Source organism: Myotis daubentonii, chromosome 1 (assembly GCF_963259705.1).
Source record: "Myotis daubentonii chromosome 1, mMyoDau2.1, whole genome shotgun sequence".
In the NCBI taxonomy this organism is placed as follows: domain Eukaryota; kingdom Metazoa; phylum Chordata; class Mammalia; order Chiroptera; family Vespertilionidae; genus Myotis; species Myotis daubentonii.
The window spans coordinates 43,968,035-43,983,309 of NC_081840.1; positions in this window are offsets into that span (position 1 = coordinate 43,968,035).

Below are 15,275 nucleotides of genomic sequence, written 5' to 3' on the forward strand. Positions count from 1 at the left end.
GCCTCCATCAGGGCAGACATTTGCTGAGCACCTACTAGGCGCCATGCAACCTGCTGAATATCGGATTCAACAACCTGAGGAAGTTAGCAGAGTGGGCATCATACGCCCATTTTGCAAATAAGGGAACTGAGAGCCAAAACGGTGCAAGAAGTGCCCGGTGCCACCCAGCAACTGTGTGCCTGCTCCCAAGCTCTGAACCCCCTGTCGACCGCTCCCATCGCCTAAGACTGTGGTCCCTCAGGAGAGGGCCCTAAGAGGGAGCAGCAGAGAAGAGCGGGCAGCAATGGGACCTAAGCGTCCAGCCCCTCACCAGGCTCCTCCTCCCGGCCGTCCCCGGCCTGCCCAGGCCCCACCCTCCCTCAGCACACACACGTGCCCTCTGCTGTCCCGTTCTGAGCCCCCAAATGCCGGGCTCTCCAATGGGAATGTGCCTTCCTCCCTCCCCCTGGGCCAACTCCTCCTCGCCTTCAAAGTGGCTCAGCTTCTCCAACCCTGTGTGGTCTTCCGTAGCATCTGCCCCGTTCTCGCCATCAGGAGTCACCCACTCCTCCGGCCCCTCTCTGGGGTCTGGGCACCCCCAGCTCTGCACCCCGTACGTCGTCAGTGGGAATCACGGCTAGTGAATCTGCCTTGTGTCTTCCCATACGCTGTCCGAGGGCAGGACGCGTGCTCAGGTATCTTTCTGTCCTCAGAGGCTCACACTTACAGCTCCAGAAATGTCTGCTGGGCAAGTGAGGGTAGGAGAACACTCAAAACTTGTTGAGACCCCAGAATCACGGTCCTTTCCCGACCTTTGTTGTCTTTTCCCTTGGTTGGTCATAGACAGTAGAGCCGAAGAAAAGCTCACAGAGCAGTGAGAGGGCTGGCAATGCGGGAAAGGAGCCGCAGGGCCTGGTCAGGGGGGAGTTCTAGACCCAACCTGCAGGGAGCCCGGTGCGCAGACCAAGGGCAGGGGATAGGGGACCCCGACCAGAGCCTCAGAGGTCAGTTCTGCTGTGTCGCACAACCACTCGCAGTTGGATAGGCCATGAGGTGGCCCTGTGACAAGTCCCTTCTTAGGACAATGTGTAGCCGCGCAGTGGCAGTAAAAGGTTTTCTAGCTGTGGGCTCCCAACCAAATCCTACCTACAGGTCCAACAAGGAAATAAGTGCCCTGTTCGAAGCGAAGGGCAGATGGGGGTGGACTTCCTCTCGACAGCCCCTGACCTTGAGGCAAACCACTCTGCGAGTCCCTTGAGGTCCACAGACCATTTGCAAACCACCGGCCCAGTGGGAAGGCCCGGGTTCTAGTTTACTCTGCTGCGTCCAGGCTGTATGGCCCTGGGCGAGCCACTTCACCTCTCTGGTCCTCGGTTTCCTCCTCCCCACAGCAGAGAAGACATCTCCCTCACAGGGTTGCTGAGGGGCTATAACCAGGACAGCTTGGGCCTTATTATGGTCACAAATACAATTGTTGCCAAGAGCCCAGAAGGACCTGAGAATCAAAGAGGAGCTCTCAGAGGCACCAGGCCCCGGGCTGCAGAAGACACCTGACTGCGAGACTCGAGGCCGCCTTTCTTCTTGGGGTTTCAGGCCCCAAGTGCTCAGGAGGCGCCTCTTTGCCCCAGACCTCATTACCCAGCCAGCTGGGGCCTCGCACAGCCACTGCTTCTCTTCCTTGGGTGTGGGGCGGGGACACGTGAGCGTGAAACATTCCTCCCGTCCCTGCTCCACCAGCCAAACCCCAGTCCCAGCCCGGGACCTGGACCCCTAAAGGGAGAGGAGGCAGAGTGTTCTAGCTCCGGGAACCAGCTAATGGAACCTTGTTAATTACTATGTAAATTACTTTAATAGCCTGGATCTCCCTCAGACAATTGTTTAAGGGCTTGAGGCCCTAGACTGGGGAGATGGGGGTCCCGGGTGAGGGAAGGGGTGAGGGAAGGGGAGGACTTTCCGGGGCCCAAGGGCTCCCATGTACGTTCCCGGGGGGCAGGAGCAGATGCACAGTCTCCCATCCCCAGCCCAGGGGTTCCCACGCTGGCACCTGCAGGATGAGCTGGACGTAGAGTTCTTCCTGAAACATCACCTGGTGATTCTTTCTCAGTTTACAGAGAGAGAAAAAAGTTCAAGGAAGGCATTTGCTGATTTTTAAATTCTACGTGTAGTTGTGTGTTTTTTTAAAGATACACTATCCTACAGACATGATATATATTTATATTTTCTTCTATAAATGTGCTCTTGTACTATATAATTAAATATGTCAAAATGCCATAGCCTTCCACGAAGGACACTATGGCTTTAAGACTCTCTGACCTGCCTGGCTAGTGTGGCCCAGTGGTTAAGCGTGAGCCATGTGTCTCTCATCAAGGTTTCTATTTCTCCATCCCTCTCCCTTCTTCTCTTGCTAAAAACAATTAAAATATAGCTCTAAAGGAGACCCTCAGTCTTATTTTAGTTTCAATTTTCCAGATGTGGGAGGAGACACCCCGAGAGATGCTAACGACTTGCCTTGGGACTTCTGGCCCAGGAGTGCTGTGGCCCAGGCCAGCGCTTAGGGTCCCCTGTAGACTAAGAGTGAGCAGTTCTGAAAGGGGAAGCTGGGAAGGGAGGTGGTGAGTGCCAGCGGCTGCCGCCAGGACGATGAGCTGGTGAGGGGGTGTCTGAGCTGTACTTGACAGGCATCCGACATGTCTCCTGGCTCTCCCGGGTGTGCGGCTCCCTCTGCAGCACATGCTGCGTTTCAGAAAGCAGCTCTGCTGGCCGGATGAGGGCTGGACTGGTTTTTCTGCAACATGGCGGCTCTATGGTCACGTACTGCCTGTGTGACCATGGGCATGTGGCATTACCTCTCTGAGTCTTGATTTCTTCATTTGAAAATGAGAACAAAACTTGCCTCACAGGCTGTTGAAACAATGAAATGAGATGGTGCTAGGCACCTGGACCAGTGCCTGGCACAAAGTAATCACTAATCTCTCTCTCTCTCTCTCTCTCTCATAAATATTTTATTTTGTTTTAATTTTTTATTTTTTTAATATTTTTCTTTTATTGATTTCGGAGAGGAAGGGAGAGGGAGAGAGAGAGAGAGAGAAACATCAATGATGAGAGAGAATCATTGATTGGCTGCCTCCTACACACTCCACACTGGGGATGGAGCCCACAACCCGGGCATGTGCCCTTGGCCGGTATCGAACCCAGGACCCTTCAGTCCGCAGGCCAGCGCTCTATCCACTGAGCCAAACTGGCTAGGGCTCATATAAATATTTTAGAATCGGGGTCCGGTGCACGGACCTGGGGTGTGTCACTGTCAACGCAGCAGGGCAGTGTCCTCGTGCCCCAGTGCCAAGCATCGACCAGAGGCTCTCAGTGCCCGGGGAGGCTCCCCAGCCGCCCCCTCACTGCCCTGCAGTCCCAGGTCTGCGCTGGGCACTGCCTGCTCCCCATCTGAGCCTCCCCGCAGGGGGCATTGTAGCCTGTCTGCCTGTCTGTCCCTGCCCTGGACTGAGCTCTAGAAAGGGAGGAGCCACATCTTGTTTGCCTGGCTCTGGACTGGCTTTGGTTACAAGTAACAGAATCCAACCAAGCTCCTAAATCAAAGAGCAGGATTTGCTGGAAGGCCATGACTGTGGTTTAGGGGGCCAAGGAGATGCAGATGGCCTCAGGGAGGGCGGAAACCAGAATGGATCACCCTCCACACTTCCCCTTCCTCTCTCACCCCTGCTTCTCTCTCTCCTCTCTGCAGGATTCTACAGTGTAAGCTTCTGCTGAGCCCCACCATGACAGATACACCATTACCAAAGTGAGCAACACACAGGGCCCTGGGCACAACTGTAAAGTATGTGGTCAAAAGAGGCGATGAGGGGTTGGGAGTCAGAGAGGAAGAAGCTGAGGAGGAGGAGGACTGTGAGCTGATCTATATGCTGCAGGCCCTTTCCATTGATAACGAGGAATGCTGAGATCTAGCGCTGATGGGGCATTTAGCATGTGCCAGGCCCCACGCTAAGTACTGTACATGGATGATGGAATTCAGCCCTGCCAACCGACATCTGAGGGAGGTTCTATTCTTCTCCCCCATTTACAGAGGAGAACTGAGGGTCGGGAAGGTTAACTTGCCTATTAAGTTGCAGAGTTGGGATCCAAACTGGCTGGCTGACCCCCAAGCCCTGGGTTATGCTATGAGCTGTGCCAGCCTGGGGGTGTGGCACATGGGTGTGTGCTGAGCACCACACGTCCATCGGGCAGTGCTGACATGGGTGCTGTGGGTGTGCCCTTGGGGTGCTGCCCACGGCGTGCATCAGGCCAGCGCAAGGGGGAGACAAGGAGGAAGGTGCTCTGACTTCTCCTGTGTCTGGCTCGTTACCTCCCAGGCAGTGCTGCTGGCACTGCACCCAGTTGTGCACTCTGGTGACCGTTTTTCTTTGTGAAAAATGTAGTGAACAGCAAGCAAACTGGTTGCTGAGCACGGGGGACCTGGGTGGCGGCCAAGCTGGCAGAGGGAGCCCCAGGGAAGTGGGCAACGCCCATGTGATCACTGTTCCCACCTTGTCAGGGCCGCTCGGGTAAACTGTGACCACGCACAGGGGGAAACACGTGGCTTGGAAGACCCTGGAGACCTCAGCGGCTGCATTCTTTCTGCCTTTGCCACTCACTGGGCAGGCTCCCCTCAGCCTCGTTTCTAGCCCCTCCTCCATGCTGCCCCCAGAGCTGCCTGCTGAACATCCACTCCATCCTGCCACCTCCTGCCTCACGGCCTCCAAGCTCCCTTCTACCCTAAGCACCCACTCCACTGCCTGCCCTCTGCCACCTGGCCAACCTGCCTTTCCAGGCAACCCCTCGAGGCAGGTTCCAGGGCTGGCACTGGGTGAGGGGAGATGCCCAGGGCACAAAATTCAAGGAGGCCCTTTCTATTCAGATCTGGCACACCCCCTGCCCCTCCGTCTCCTCCCCCACCTCTGGCACCGGAGTGGGCAAGTCCGTGGGCTCAGAATGGAACTGACGGCGCGGCAGCCAAGGTGCCGAGGAAATTCAACTCTGATTCAGCAAAGGCTCGAGCTCAGCTCGGTGCTGGGCTCCACAGACTTCCCGTCGCCCGGCCTCAGAGCCCCCTGTGTGGTGAATGGGAACACGGGCCCCTTCCCGCGCTCCAGCTCCCCCTCCCGCCCCCTGGGAGACACAGCGAAGGCCATCAGTAAGCGGACAGCGAGACCTTGGGAGCCTGGCCAGCTCCTCAGTCAAGAAAACAGCCTTTTGATCTCACACAGTTTCGCACGACCCCTCCCGCTGCGTGCCCTGTTTCTCTGTGTTCTGTACTCTATAAAACCTTGTGCTGGAAAAGTCTGGGGGGCAGCGAAACAATAGCACCGGCCGGCCCCCCACCCCACCCCGCCCCCCGGTGTGGCTCCTCCGCAGGCTGGATGGGACTTAGTGGTTCACCTTCCCGGTCGGCTGCCACCGGTGTGCTCATAAGTCCTAATAAACCCACGTCCTTCACAGCAGGCCTCCAGGGCATTTCTTTGGAATCCAAGAACAATAGCCTGAGGTTTTCTGGGGCCTCAGCACTCCACGTGACAACCCCATTTTGAAAGTGGGTACCTCACCGCCCTGAGAGTCTGATGTGCTGAAGCCACAGAGCTAGCAAGGAGCAGAACAGTGACGACCACCATGGATTAAGAACCTACGACGGCCCAGCCAGTCAGTGTGGCTCAGGGTTGAGCATCAACCCCGGAATCAAGAGGTCACCGGTTTGGTTCCCAGTCAGGGCACATGCCTGGGCTGCAGGCTCAATCCCCAGTGGGGGGCGTGCAGGAGGCAGCTGATCAATGATGTTTCTCTGTCATAGATGTTTCTCTCCCTCTCCCTTCCTCTCTCTCTAAAAATCAATAAATAAGTCCTATATAAGAAAAGGCCAGCAACCATAACAACTGGAACAACCACTCGACCAGTTGCTATGAGGTGCATTGACCACATCTCGGTCCCTCCCCCCCCCGCCCCCCCCCCACAGGTTCCGATCGCAGCATGGCGAAGGGGGGGGGGTGGGGGGAACCATGGGGAACTGGGTGGGTGGCGGTGGGGCAGGACTGGGGACTGGCGAGTGGGCAGAAGATCGCCCTGATCGCAGGCTAGCATGATTTCGTGCACCGGGCCTCTAGTATACATATAAAAGCCTGTCTAGTATTATACATATATTTACTATTAAAAAAAGAAGCTGCTGCTGTGAGGCAAACTGCTAAGGGGCTTTCACCTGTCACCCAGTTACCCCTGGTGGCAACCCGGGGAGGGTGGTACTACGGCCGCCCTCATGGTTCGCAGATGCTGAATGTGCGAGTTTGCCTACTCAATGAAATATATGCTAACCCCCAACCCACTGTGCTCTCAGGGCCATTCACAGACATGTGTAGAGTGGGGAAATCTGAGTCATCGACGCACACGCGCCCCGCTGCCGTCCGATAGGGCTACCCTCTGCCCTCTCCTCTCTGCTCTCTCACTGTAACAGGTGTCCTTTCTGCCAGGCTTTTCACACTTTTGTTTATTGTTGGGGATTTCACTATTTTAAGTGGCTCCAAACATAGTGCTGAAATGCTTTCTAGTGTTCCTATTTCCTTGTGGGGTTTTGTTTGTTTGTTTGCTGGGGGAGGGGGGGTGCTTTTTTTGTTTCATTTATTTTTCTCGTGTTCCTAATTGCAAGAGGCTGTGATGTGCCTTACAGAGAAAACAGGTGTGTTAGAGCAGGTGTGTTCGTTTTGTTAATGAACCATCAATACCTTAAATAAGGTATCTAAACAGAAACACACAGAAACAAGATTAAGTATTGATCAATTAATGAAAATACTGTAACCCAAGGTTCCCTGAAACCTAACCCTGTATTCTTTCTAGCAATAATCGTTTAGTACTTGCTAATTCAGTGTTCCCTGCTACTTTACCAAACATGACTTCTGCAAATACCAGAATCAACTGTGCTTTCCTCCTTTGCCATTGAAAAACTATGGCTCAGAGAGGTGAAGTCGCCCACCTGGGCTTGCGCAGTTAGTGAGCTGCAGGCCGTGCTCAGAGGAGTCAGGAACAAGGCCCTGGCTCTTTCATGAAGTATAGGGTCGATGCTGGTGGCCGGGGACACATGAGAGTGGGCGGCAGGCACAGACCTGGTATCACATAGCGTTTCTCAAGTTCTTTTTCATTTGTCTTTCCATCCTTAGGCTTGGATACACGTGAAAGCCTGGGCTGGGTGCTAGTCAGTTCTTAGCACCTCTCACACTCCTCCTGCTAATTCCCCTTCCTAATGTAGAAACAGCAGACCCCAGGTTCAGACCTCAGGGAGTGTCTAGCTGATATTTAGTAACAATTATCATTATTTTTAAAAATATGTTTTTATTGATTTCACAGAGAGAGCAAGGGAGAGGGAGAGAGACAGAAACCTCAATGTGAGAGAAAAACATTGATCGGTTCCCTCCCACATGCAACCTGAACGGGGACTGAATCAGCAACCAGCTGAGCCACATCAGCCGGGGCTAGTGACAACATTTTTTATATGTGCCTTCAAATAGAATACTTGCATAAATAATGCTCATAATAAGTTCATAATAAGGTTTTTTACTTTCAACAAGGTGATAAAAAGTTTCTTTTCAAGTAAATATAGTTAAGTAAATGTGTAAATATTTAAAGGAAAATGTTAAGTAATTGTAAGAAAAATCTGAAAGTTGGCATGTAGTGGGACATGGATGAGGCAAAAATCAGGAAGGTGATATGTGAATGACTGATGTTCAAGTGCTAGCAATGTCGTGGGTTTTTTTTAAATCTTTCTATTATTTTTAAAAAATATATTTTATTGTTTTTTTACAGAGAGGAAGGGAGAGGGATAGAGAGTTAGAAACATCGATGAGAGAGAAACATTGATCAGCTACCTCCTGCACACCCCCTACTGGGGATGCACCCGCAACCAAGGTACATGCCCTTGACCAGAATCGAACCTGGGACCCTTCAGTCCGCAGACTGATGCTCTATCCACTGAGCCAAACCAGTTAGAGCACAATGTCATTTCTTGATCTGCAGGCTGAATACACAAAGGGGTGCTAAAACTTTTAATGGCTTGCCCGGCTGGTGTGGCTCAGTAGTTGAGCATGCACCAAGAGGTCACCAGTTGGATTCCTGGTCAGGGCACAAGCGGGCTTGATCCCCAGCAGGGGGCGTGCAGGAGGCAGCTGATCGATGTTGATGTTTCTCATTGACATTTCTCTCTCATTAATGGTTCTCTCTATCCCGCTCCTTTCCTCTCTCTCTAAAAATCAATAAAAACCTATTTTTTAAAAAAACTTTAAAAAATAATAATGATTGAATAAATGAGGGAGACAAGACAAATCTCTGGTGCAAAAGAATTCCAAATAATTTAGGAGACACTCCCTCCTCAAAGAAGGGGAGCATAAGCTCGCAAGTCTTAGGTGTGGGCCGAGCATAGTGACTGTCTTCCAAAGAGCACAGTGAGGGAAGGTAACTTTACCATGGAGACACCCCACAGACACTACTTCAGCAGGCGATCAAGGCCAGCGCCCCCAGGGATCCGTCATGTTGATTGGATGTGCACGCCTTTAATCCAGTGTGCTGAAAACGACACTCCACCTCTGTGGTCTTCCTCCCAAAAACCTGTACCCTGGTCTAATCATGAGAACAACAGCCAAGTCCCTTCGAGAGTGTGTACCTGATCAACACTCCCCAAAACTGGCAAGGTCATCAAAAGCAAGTCTGAGAAACTGTCACCGCTAAGAGGAGCCTAAGGAGACATGACAACTAAATGTACTGAGATACTGGAACAGGAAAGAAAGAAAACAGAGGGTCCTGGCAGGAGGGCCCTGGCTGGTGTGGCTCAGGTGGTTGAAATCTTGTCCTACCAGTGGTCGGCAAACTCATTAGTCAACAGAGCCAAATATCAATAGTACAACAGTTGAAATTTCTTTTGAGAGCCACATTTTTTAAACTTAAACTATATAGGTAGGTACATTGTTATTAACTTAATTAGGGTACTCCTAAGGCTTAGGAAGAGCCACACTCCAGGGGCCAAAGAGCCGCATGTGGCTGGCGAGCCGCAGTTTGCCGACCACGGCCTTAGACTGAAAAGCCGAGGGTTTTATTCCCAGTCAGGGCACATACTCAGGTTGCAGGTTCTATCCTTGGCCAGGGCACATGCAAGAGGCAACTGATCTATGTTCACTCGCACATCAATGTCTTACTCTCTCCCTCTCCCTTCCTCTCTCATTAAAATCAATCAAATCATGTCCTCAGGTGAGGATTTAAAAAAGACAGTAGGTAAAAAATAAAAATAATAAAAATGTATAGACTTTAGTTACTAAGAATGTAGCACTATTGGTTTATCAATTATAACAAATGTACCAAAGTATGTAAGATGTTAATAATAAGAAAAGCTGGGTGTGGAACATATGAAAGCTCTCAGTACTAGCTTTGCAATTTTTCTGTAAATATAAAGATATTCTAAAATTACAAGTTTATTTTTAAAATAACATTGAATAATGATTTAGTGTGTACATTGAAATTGTTAAAACTATATTTATCTGACCATTAAAAGTGATAAAAAATAATAATTTATATATATATATATATATATATATTTCTTAGCCATATATGCTTCTAATACCGTATCACTGGTATTTTTCTGAAGCATGTATGTTTTTTAAAATTTTGATCTCTTTTTTCCTCCAAATAATTGCCTATAATCGTCTTCAAAGTTACATTTATGATTAATAACAGAGAAATTGTTGGCATCCTTCATAGACTCCTCTTTATAGATCATAATATTTTTAATGAGGATATAGTTTCTCTGACAAGCTCAGAGCAAATTCTGCTAAATGGATGATGTTATCAGTTTTACTTTCTTTAGCTAGAAATGGTTAACTATTTCTGCCCAAATATTCTCATAGATAATACATTTTTATTTCCATTTAGAATACCTTTCTTTTTAAAAAATATATTTTTATTGATTTCAGAGAGGAAGGGGGAGAGAGAGAGAGAGAGAATAAAACATCAATGATGAAAGAGAATCATCGATCGGCTGCCTTCTGCATGCCCTACAACCTGGAGATGTACCCTGATCAGGAATTGAACCATGATCTCCTGGTTCATAGGTTGATGCTCAATCACCAAGCCATGCCAGCCAGGCTAGAATACCTTTCGTTAAAAAACATTATGAGAACATAAACCTCATCTACAAGTTGACTTTGTAATTCTTTTTAATATTTTGCCAATTGTAGGTGCTGCAAAACTATACGCCTTCTGCCTTCCCTTCAAATCAAGTACAAAATAGAATTTGCTCGATTAAAAACAGGAGCACCATCAAAATATTCTTCCCACAAGTGAAGACATTCCAAAGAAAAAGTACAGAATGTCTAAATTGAATCTTGGCCACCACTTGAGTTCTCATTAGTTAATTTGTTCAGCAACTCCCTTGCTTTCGAGAGGTAAAAGTGAATGTTTCCCAGTGTGAAATTAATGAAATTTGCTAAAAGCTTTGTTTACAAGTACGATACCTAAAATTTGATAAAAGTTTCTAAAGTTAAAGTGTATTTTGGCACACTTGTTGAACTCTCTGATTAAAGATTTTCGGTTGCTTTTGATCAAAATTTAGAGGACTCATTTACAAAATGTTCAATTCCATTGTAAATACTTAAGGTTATTTACAAAGTAATTCTTCAAAGGCTCAAACATGTTAGAAATCCGACCGACGGCAGACAGCAAAAGGAGAAGCATTCTGCTCTGCAGTCTGTGCCAAGTCAGAGGGGAGCCGGAGACAAAAGGAAACACTGATAGAACCATCTGAGCTTCATTTAAAGTTCTGATATTTCGTTCATCATGAATTTTTACATTAATTTTGATTTTTTAAAATACTATTTGTTTTAATTACTGAATTTTTTGGTGCCCCCTTAAACTTTGCCCCAGAGGTGGGCACCCCACTCCCCTCCCCCTGCTCCTGGCCCTACTACCATGCTGAAATGTCTTATATTCCACATCATCTTTGCCACAAAAAATGCTGTCGTGTGATTACTCTTTATGTATAAGTGTGTGTATGCAAACAACCACCGTTTCTATTTCAATTGCCAGGCCATCGCAGCTTGTTTTATCTCAATTTTCAAGTATATGTGCACCACCACCATCAAGTCCAGGCTCATTTCTGCTTTATAGATTTCCTAATTGGATATTGTGTTTACCATGCTGCTGGGTTCCACTAAAATCTATATTCATACTTGAAAGCACAAATAATTCTGTCTTCAATGCTGAACTCTGTATATGAACTTGCAAGAATGTTTACAACAATGTTGGATGCGTCACCCTCACCAGAATGAACTTCCAAAAGCTTGACTTTGATTTCATTATCGAAATCAACTGAATTTCTGTAGGAAGCGTCTGATGACCTTAACTTAAAACTGCTGAGGGCCAGTAGGGTTAGTGGCAAGGAGCAGAGGCCCTTTCAAACTACTCAGACTAGGGGACTGTGAAGGGGTGACGCCAGCAGGAGCCAGGAGGGATGCTCACGGAGACCTGCGCTGGAGCCCGCATGCGCCAGCTGCTGAGAGACCATGTGGGCCCACCTGCAAGTTCTTTCCATATAGGCAGGTCAAGTTCATGAACCAATCTGGCTAGATCCGTTTTTGAGCCAACGACATAGGTGGCTGGCCAGCCTATGGACTGGCTGCCCGTGAGTTAGGTGCCAGCCTTTAGTCCAGTCAGCTGAGACCAAGGGGCAAGAGGGGGTGCATGGGCACAAGGGACAGAACATGGCCTCCTGGGCATGTAGGCATTGCCCTTAAGGGGGGCCGTGGCGCTGGCCTCCGTGGGCACTGACTGGTGGCCCTGTCCCCGGCAGCACACAACTGCTGCCAGGCCCCCGTGACTCCTCCTCCAGGCAGCTCCTCTCCGCTGATGGCCCACGTGACATGGGCGCCCTCAGCTCCATTGCTGGAAGCTGCTCTCCGCGTGCATTTGACCAGACATTCTGAAAAGGAAAATATGTCCTCACCACCCGGAAACCACATTCCCAAAATTACCCAGAGGAAGCTGCCAGCCTCTGCTCATGTGGTCTTGCACCACCTCAGAACCATAACAGCAAAAATTTATAGCGTCCTTGCAGAACATTTCCCAGCCTCCCTTGCACTCTTCACATGCGTGGTCATGTGATGCAGGCGGCGGTCAGGGCAGCCTGTGGGGTGAAACTTCTAGGAAAGCCCCAGAGAGGGGACAGGCTCAACCACCACGTGCCTTTGGACTTGCTCTCTCCGGGGCTGTGGGTGCGCAGAGAGAGGAAGAGCAGCCACATGGACCACGAATGAGTGACAGGAAGGATTCTGGGCCCCTGACAGCATCAAGCACCCATCCTACCAGCACTGGGCTGCCTGCCTCTGTATTTCCTTTACTCAGAGGAAGGAGATGAAACTCTAATTTGTTTAAGCTGCTGTTTGTGGGAATCTCCCACAGCATCACTCCTAACTGATTCAGCATCCAGTCTTTCCTTTCCCACTGAGTCCAGTGCAGGGTAACTGGATGGAGCCACTGGGAGGCACATACATATACAGTCAGGGTGACACCTACCCCACCCCCATCCCCACCCTACCCCCACCCCCCATCCCTGGGTATGGTTTTCTCAATCAGCTGCAAGGAGCAGGAGCCCTTAGATACAGAACACAGTTCTAGGAATCAAAGGGAGGCTCACATTCCAGCTCTTCAGGAACTCCTGCTCGGATGGGGCTGGGAGGGAAGGGACATTTATTAAGTGTCCATTAAGGGGCAGGTATTATTTAACGCTCAGAAGAACCTTGCAAGGGAGGTGTTTGTTCATTTCATCCATGAGAAAACTGAGGTTCTGAGAGGCTGCGTGAATTGCTGTCTTAGGCTGCTATAACAAAATATCATAAACCGAGTGGCTTATACATGACAGAAATGTATTTCTCAGTTCTGGAGGCTGGGAAGTCCAAGATCAAAGCCAGCAGATTTGGTGTCTGTGTTACGGCTGCTTCCTAGAGCCTAGGTGCCTTCTCACCCTAGCCTCGAATGGCGCAAGGCGAGGGAAGCTCTCCAGCATCTCTTTTATAAGGGCACTAATCTCATTTGCGAGAGTTCCACCCGCATGACCCAATCACCTCCAAATACAATGACATTGGGGATTAGGTTTCAACACACAAATTTTGGGGGGACACAGACATTCAGCCGATAGCAGTTGCCCAGGCCCCACGGCTAGGAGGAGGGTGCTGCAGAGCTGGGAATGGAGTTGAGACATCTGATGTCACTCTCTGCTCTCTACTGCACTGCACTGCCCTGGCCGCAGACAGCCCCTGTGCAGCCTAGGGAAGCACTCCTGTCTTCTGGGAGAACTGCTCATTCCCCCCTCCAACTTCGTGGGTTTTTAAAAATATATATTTTTATTGATTTCAGAGAAAAGGGAAATGGAGAGAGAGATAGAAACATCAATGATGAGAGAGAACCATTGATTGGCTGCCTCCTGCATGCCCCACACTAATGACCAAGGCTGTAACCCAGGCATGTGCCCCGACTGGGAATCGAACCGTGACCTCCTGCTTCATAGGTTGATGCTCAACCCCTGAGCCATGCCAGCCGGGCCAATTTTGTGGTTTTAATGGGGATTGCCAATCATAGGCCCTCAAGGGTTGGTGCAGAATCCACATTGGACCAATCGCTGCAACTGCAAAATGTGAAGCCAGGTAGACACATGGAGGAAGCCGGTCTTTAGTCCGAGAAAATGGTGTTGACGTGCAGAGAGAGCCTTGCAGGGGCTCCTCCACCGCTGAGCAGCTGCACCCTCCCTGGTCCCACGGTTTGGTTGTGTGAGCCTATATACTTTTGTTTTTTAATCCTCACCTGGGGATATTTTTTCCTATTGAAGGGAGGGAGGGAGGGACAGAGAGAGAAACATGGATGCAAGAGAGATACGTGGAGCTTGACCAGAGCCGGGGATCAAACCTGCAATCCAGGAATATGACTTTCACCAAGAATCAAACTTGTAACCTTTTGGTATGCAGGCCAACGCTCTGACCACCGGGCACACCAGCCAGGGAGAGCCTATACACTTTTTGACGAAGCCACTTTGAATTGGATTTCTGTCAGTTAGCTCCTGGTGGGAATGCAATTAGAAAAACTATTGGGTGGTATCTATGAAAGCTGATCATATGCATATCCCATGACCCAGCAGTTCCACTCCTAGACATATGCCCAACAGAAACAGAAACACTTGTGCTAGAGATTATTCCTAGCAGCACTATTTCTAACAGCCCCAAATGGAACCAACCCAAATACCCATCAACAGGATAATGGATAAATAAATGTGGTATATCTATACAATGGAGTGCTACACAGCAATGAGAATAAACAATCTATAAGTATATGAAATAATATGATTGAATCTCACAGGCATTAGATGGAGGTAAAGTGCATACTGTCCATTCCCTTTCTGTGGACTTTAAGAACAGGCAAAACTCATCAATGGTGACAGAAGTCAGAATAGCTGACATGGGAAGTAGTAAAAGAGAAGTAGGAAAAGGAGCATGAGCAGGAGCAGATCCCTGTTGTAGGGAAGTTTTTGTGCTTCCTTTGGAAACGGGAGTCCTGCAAGGAAGCGTTTTATTCTTCTTCTAAGCGATCTGGACAGCTCTGAGCTACAGACTCAAAAATACTGACAGGGGAAAGAGGGGGGCAAGGAGAACGGATCCCCAGGGTCCCGCTCCTATCCGACTCGTAGGGTCACATCAACGAACTCTCTCGTCCATGAGCAATTTTCTCTGTAGCATGCCATGCTACTTGACAGCATTTTACCCGCAGTAAAATTTCCTTCAAAATTGGAGCCAGTTCTCTCAAAGCCTGCCACTGCTTTACCAACTAAGTTTGTGTCATATTCTATAAATCCTTTGTTGTCATTTCAACAATCTTCATAGTATGTTCACCAGGAAAAAAAAAATTTATATAACAGACTTGTTCAATGCAGGATTGCCACAAATTCTCAATGTGTAAAAAACACAGTATCGGCACAGCATAATAAAGTGTAGCACAATAAAATGAGGTATGCCTGTGTTTTCTTTGTATATAGAATGCTGGGTTGGAGGGGTTTTTTTGTTTGTTTGTTTTGTTTTTTTAATCACTTCAAAACATTGTTTCACTTCCTTTTAACCTCCATAGTTTCTGATGAGAGGTTGACAGTCTTTCAAATAAATTTTCCATATGCTTTTTTTTCTCTAACTACTTTCAGAATTAATTTATTTATCTTTAAAGACAAAGTTTATAAGTGTGATTATCAT